Raw genomic sequence first — 6,595 nt, 5'->3', positions numbered from 1 at the left:
CCTGAACCCCCGCCCCACCCAGAGCCCCCCCCTCCTAACACCTTCCCCTTGGGGGTTGCGATTTGACATTGGGGGTCGCCCGGGAAGGACACAAACTTTCTGGTTCTGGCAAAGACCGAGACACGGAAGGAGAGAGACACACAGAGACCCACACTCAGGTGGAGACAGACAGGGAGACAGCGGGAGGGACAGAGAAGCCACGGAGGGACCCCCCCCCCCGCCGGCCTTGGGGAGCTGGGAGGGGCCCGTGTGTCTGTAAACAGACTGTCAGCACTGCCCTGAGGGCTCAGGGGCCACTGGGGGCCCTTCCCCTTCCCTCCTCCTGCGTCCTGTCCCGCGAGACCTCCGTGGGGGCCGGTGGGGGGTCCCTGGGGGGCCATCCCCGTTCACTGACTGCAGATGCTGAGACGCAGGCGTCTGGTAGGTCGGGCAGGACCCCCCATCTCTGTGCTGCACACAGCCCTGCCCCCCAAACCCCTACTCGGGTCTGCCCTCTGGACTCCACCCCAGTCTGGTTCTTTCTGTCCCACAGTANCCCCGGGGGCTCTGCCCTCCCCACACCCCCTCCCCCACGGGCTCTGCCGAGCTCCCTTCGCAGAAGCGCCAGGCGGGACCGCAGCGAGTGCGCAGGCGCCCCGGGCACCGAGCGGGTCTCCCCAAACCCCGTTCCGAACGTTTCAGAGCAAGGAGAGGAGGCTGCAGTTCATGCGAGCCATGCACGGCCTCACCAGCCTGACGGCGCGCCCGGTGGCCACGGCCTTCGACCTGTCCCGCTTCTCCTCCGCCTGCGACCTGGGAGGTGCGTACCCCGCCCCCGCCGGGACTCGGGTGCACACGGCTTGGTGCATTTCTTGCGTTAGGTCGTGCCCACCTCACCTGCTGAGAAGACGGCCAGAGTGACTTAAAGCCATAAGCACTGAAGGCCGGGGCTTGGCCTGTGGCGGTGCCGGGGCCTGGGCAGATATTCCCCAGGCCGGGGAGGTGCTAGGGATGGCTCCTACAGGTTATGGGCCCTTTCTGCCAGCCACTGGGGGGAGAGGGGCACAGAGCCCGTCTGCCCCATCTTGTCTGGCCTACTTATGCCCATATGTCTGCCACCCTGCCCCAACCCAGGCCTTACCCCAGGGCAGCAGACAGGCAGATGCCTCCCCAAGGGGCACAGTGGGATTAGGGGTCCCAAGCGGAGCCCAGAGCCGCCGACTTTCATTTTCCCACCTTTCCTCCTGGTGGCCCAGAGTGGCTGCTGTGGCCCCAGCCATCTCGTCCACATTCCGGGAGTAGAAAAGTATGGTAAGAGTGCATCTCCCCCCAGTCCCCCGCGCCCTTCACATCCGGGCTTGAAGACTCCCTGTGTGCGTCTGTGGCCGCCCCCCTCAGCCCCGCTCATGTGCGCTGAGAGGCCCTGAAGCCTGGGTGAGACGCCCGAGATCGCTGCCAGCTGCGGCTTCCTTTCCCGGAGCTGGCCTCCCTTCGGTCCTCAGAGCTCACCCTGGTTTTGGCAGGTTTGGGCAGTCCTGCAGACCCGCCCAGGGTTGGGTAGGCGCCGGGCGGGTCAGGTGACAAAGTGTGTGTGTGTGTGTGTGTTTGCACTCCCGCAGGCTGCACGGGTGCCCTGGCGGGCGAGCTGGCCCAGGAGTACCCGCACCTCAAGGTGACCGTGTTTGACCTCCCAGAGGTCATCGAGCACGTCGCGTGTTTTCTCCCTGAGGGACGGCCGACCGAACGGATCAGCTTCGTGCCAGGTAAGCGTACCTTCGTCTGGGCTGCGGGTCGGTGTTCGGTCAGCTGCGCTTGCTTCTACACGGCGTGGGTGTGCGTGCATGTCGCGTGTGTGTCTCTGTCTGTGTTTGCACGTGAATATATTTGAGCGTATGGTGTCCGTGTGTGTCTGTTTGCACATGTGCGTATTTGCATGTGTTTATATCTGTGTATGTGTGTGTGTGCATGTTTGTCCCTGTGTGTTGTTTCTATGAGTGTGCGTGCATGTGACGCTGTGTGTGTGTGTTTGCACGTGTGGGTATCCAAGCGATTAATGTCTGTGCATGTGTCTTGGTGTGATGGTGGGTCTGTGAGTGTGTGCATGTGGGTCTCTGTGTGCACATGAGTCTGTGTGTGTGCATGTGGGTCTGTGTGTGTGTGCACATGGGTCTGTGAGTGTGTGCACATGGGTCTGTGTGTGCACATGGATCTGTGAGTTTGTGCCCATGGGTCTGTGAATGTGTGCACATGGGTCTCTGTGTGTGTGCCCATGGGTCTGTGTGTGCACGTGGGTCTGTGTGTGTGTGCACATGGCTCTCTGTGTGTGTACATGGGTCTGTGTGCGTGTGCCCGTGGGTCTGTGTGCACATGGCTCTGTGTGTGTGTACATGGGTCTGTGTGCGTGTGCCCATGGATCTGTGTGCATGTATGTGGGTCTGTGAGTGTGTGCACATGGGTCTCTGTGTGCACATGAGTCTGTGTGTGTGCACGTGGGTCTGTGTGTGTGTGCCCATGGGTCTGTGAGTGTGTGCACGTGGGTCTGTGTGCACACGTACGCCTGTGCAATCATGGGGACGGCGTGTCAGCAGCAGTGGCTGTCGCGCTAGATGCCGTCACCGTCACTGCGGGGCAGGTGGGGACCTGCGATGGCCCAGGTGGGCGTCCGCACGTGTCCCCGGCCACCCGAGGGCGGGCAAAGAAGTTGCCCACGAGCCAGAGCGGGAAAGCCTTGACTTACACGTGGGGGAGAGTGTCCGGGGGCAGGTGTGAAGGTGGGAGCCCGCGCACAAGCAGCCCTGCCCGTGCTGACACTCGGAGCGCCGGGGCCCGGCCGGGGGGCAGACGCACTCGCGGGCCCAGGGTTAGGACCTGGACATTTCGCGGTTGGGGACACGGCACTTCTGGGGGAGCGGGGGAAGCGGATCTGGTGTCCCCAACGGGCTCGTCACATCTCGCTTTCACACCAGGTGACTTCTTCAAGGACAGCCTCCCGGACGCCCAGCTGTACATCCTTTCCAGAATTCTCCACGACTGGCCAGACGACAGAGTGCAGGAGCTGCTGAGCCGGGTGGCGGGCAGCTGCAAGCCAGGTGAGTCCGTGCCGCCCCGCGCCCTTCCTCCTCTTTCTAAGAGAGGAGGAAACAAGCACCCGCCCCAGCGGCCGGGGCGCACTTTCCCGCCCCCCGAGGACGTGCCGCGTTCTCAAGGAGGCCGGCCTCAGCTTCCCGCGTCTCACCGTCCTGGCCCCACGAAGGGGCAGCGTGTGTGTTCTCGGGGCCCCTTGGTCTCCTGGACGCCCCCAGTCTGTATGCGAGGTGGCCGTGGATCAGGGCACACCCGGCCCCCGGGGCCCCTTCCCAGGCCTTCGAGGTCCCTGTGGCGTAAACCACAGCCCTTCTTCCCGGGCCCTGAGCGCCCGGTGACTCACGGGGGTCTTCTGTTGCCTCCCTGTGCGGTTTGGGAACACAAAACAGACCCCAGTTCGTTTCTGCTTTGCCGGAAACGACCTTCATGTTTGGTCTCGTATTTCACACAAAAGAGCAAAGCAAGGGTCAAGTGCAACAGGACTCGAGAGAGAGAGAGAGACAGACACAGATTTATCGCAGGGAGTTGGTCATGTGATCGTGGAGGCTGGGACGCCCCAAATCTGCAGGGTGGCCCAGGCAGCTGCAGACCCAGGGCCAAGCTGATGCGGCGGCTCTGGTCCCAACACCGGCTGGAGGCAGAATTCTCTCCTCCTGGGGGACGGCTGTGTGTTTCCTCTTGGTGCCTTCAACTGATTAGATGAGGCCCACCTATACCCTGAGGGCCACCTGCTTTGCCCCAAGTCCGCAGATTTGGATGATAATCTCATCCAAAAGCCGTCTTCAAGGAGCACGCACAGTGATGCTCAACAACATATCTGGGCACCGTGGCCCGGCCCAGACAACCCGTAAAATTAACCATCACCCCACCGCTTGTATACCCAGCCCCTCTGCTGCAGGGCTCTGATGCTCTGCAAACCCAGGAAGGCCGTCACTGGTTATCTGTGGCTCCTGGCTGCGCCACACGGCCGCGTGGAGGGCGCACGGGAACAGTTTGTTGTGGTCGAGGGTCGGCCAGCATCCGTGATGTCTCCTGTCCGCCTCTGGCGCCTGCTCCGTGTCCCCCTCCCGTTCTCCCCAGCAAAGCCCCCCCCCCGGCTGACACAGCGGGTCTCGTAGCTCCGAGAGCTGCGGTGGCCGCCACTCCTCAGGTGCACATGACTCCCGGACCCCGAGACACGCACGGGGACCGTGGGACAGACCAGCGGCAGTCACACGGATAGATGGCGGAGGTGGAGTCCGTCTGCCCGACTACGGACGGGCACAGAGGAACAAAGCCCTTACAAAGAAGTGAACACAAAGGTGGAGACGCCTTGGAAACTGTAGCCAAGGACTGAACACCGCTGTGTGCACAGTGAGGCCAGTCGGGCTCCAGCCACGAGCCCTGACACCCGGCCCACAGGGGCCCCCGCAGCCAGAAGCCGGCAAACCACCCCATCCCTTATCCGTCGCGGAGCCTGAATTCCAGGATTCCAGAGACCCAGGAGCAGCACGCACCAGGAATCGGCGCCACCGGGTGGCCGCGCTATAAACTCAGCCGGGAAACCCATTTCCACAGATTCCAAAATTGCTGGGTCACATCAGTGGACGCAGAAAAGTGGACCATAGATGTGTGTGGACACGATGTGACTCCCACCCACCCCTGCCATTCCCAGGAGGCTCCTGGAGGGAAGTAGAGACTGACGTCCAGGAATCGGTTCCCAAAGTGCCTCGTACCACGGACAGGTGGGGGGCCCAGGTGACAGCCGGGCGGGGACCGGNTGTGGTCCGGGCACCGAGAGACAGGGCCCCAGCTGACTTATGTCACACGTCCGTGCGACGGTTGGGAAACAGTATTTGACAAATCCACCGGAGCATTTGGGAACGTATGAAAAAGAGCCACAGAGAAAATTAAGCAACTTCTTTTAAATGAGCAAACGTCCGTGCCAGAGCAGGCAGCCAGATCTGCGTCCCTTCCCGCCCCCCACGTTCACAGCACCCGGAACGTGCGAACAGACAGGGTGTTTGCAGATGTGAATCTGTGAAGATCTGAAAAGAACTCATCCCGGACGAGGGGCGCCCTCAATCCAACGACATTGTCCTTGTAAGGGACGGAGGAGGGGACGCAGACTCAGAGGAGAAGCCACGTGAAGACCGAGGCAGAGACGGGGGTCGCGGCCACGAGCCCAGGGACCCTGGAGCCCCAGGAGCTGGGAGAGGCCGGAAGGACCCTCCCCTGGGGCCTCAGGAGGGAGCTCAGCCCCGCCCCCGGCATCTCAGCGGCCCCGCCCCCTGGATCTCAGCGGCTCCGCCCCCATCTCAGTGGCCCCGCCCCGCCTGGGTCTCAGCGGCCCCGCCCCCATCTCAGGGGTCCTGCCCTGCCTGCATCTCAGCGGCCCCGCCCCCACCTCAGCGGCCCCGCCTGGGTCTCAGGGGTCCTGCCCCCCCGGGTCTGAGACTTGTGACCTGCAGGGGAGAGTAAATGACCCGTCTGTGGTCGGTTGCCACCGCAGCCCAGGACACCCATGCTGTCGGCAAGAGGCAGATTTTCGCACGTCAACGTCATACCCGCGTCACATGGAAACTGAAGCTGCTCAGCCCGAGAGATGCGGTCCCGAAGGGCACGTTCGTGCCTGTTGATTGTGCGCTGCGCTGCGGAGGCCTGGGTCAGAGCCCAGCCCAGCACCCGCGTCCGCAAGGCTGAGAAGGAATGCGTCCCAACCCTGCAGCCATCCCTGGGGGGGGCGGGTTGTCTCCCTCCAGACGCAGGTGGAGACAATTCGGCTCCAAGTTCTGTGTGTTCTGCAGGGGGTTGGGGGGCAGGGATGAGGGCGCAGGGGTGCCCTGACTGTCTCCTCTGATGGCTGGATCCGCTGCGTAAATATCCAGGAGCCTAACCAGTGCATGCATGCCAGGTGTTAGCTTGCGGGGGAGGGGAGAGTGCAGGGGGAGCCCGAGCAGTGTGCGTGTGTGTGTGTGTGTGTCCGTGGTTACCTGCACGCGGGCCTGGGGGCCGCAGGAGAGGGCTCAGAATGCCCCGTTTTGTGTGTGTGTGTTTTTTTAATGTTTATTTATTTGAGATACAGAGTGTGAGCAGGGGAGGGTCAGAGAGAGAGGGAGACACAAAATCTGAAACAGGTTCCAGGCTCTGAGCTAGCTGTCAGCACAGAGCCCGACGCGGGGCTCGAACCCACGAACCGCGAGATCATGACCTGAGCCCAAGTCGGACGCTCAACCGACTGAGCCACCCCAGGCGCCCCTCAAAATGCCCATTTTTAACATTGTTTCAGAGCTGGTGGCTTTCCCCCCATGTATGTGTTACTTTGAAAGACACATTGTTACCATATCGAGGGACACCCGGACCCCGGCATCTTCCCACTCGCGGTCACTGGGGTCCCTTGGCTCCTTGGTCCCTTTGCTGCGCCTCTCAGTTTGAGGGGCGCCTGGGGGGCTCGGTCAGGTTAGCGCCCCGCTGCCGAGTTCAGCTCGGGTTCGTTAGCTCGAGCCCCGTGTCGGGCTCTGTGCGGAGCCCGCGGAACGGGCTTGAGGTTCTG

The sequence above is a fragment of the Crocuta crocuta genome, unplaced genomic scaffold (genome assembly GCF_008692635.1).
Source record: "Crocuta crocuta isolate KB4526 unplaced genomic scaffold, BGI_CrCroc_1.0 scaffold221, whole genome shotgun sequence".
Taxonomy (NCBI): domain Eukaryota; kingdom Metazoa; phylum Chordata; class Mammalia; order Carnivora; family Hyaenidae; genus Crocuta; species Crocuta crocuta.
This window is presented reverse-complemented; position numbering follows the sequence as displayed.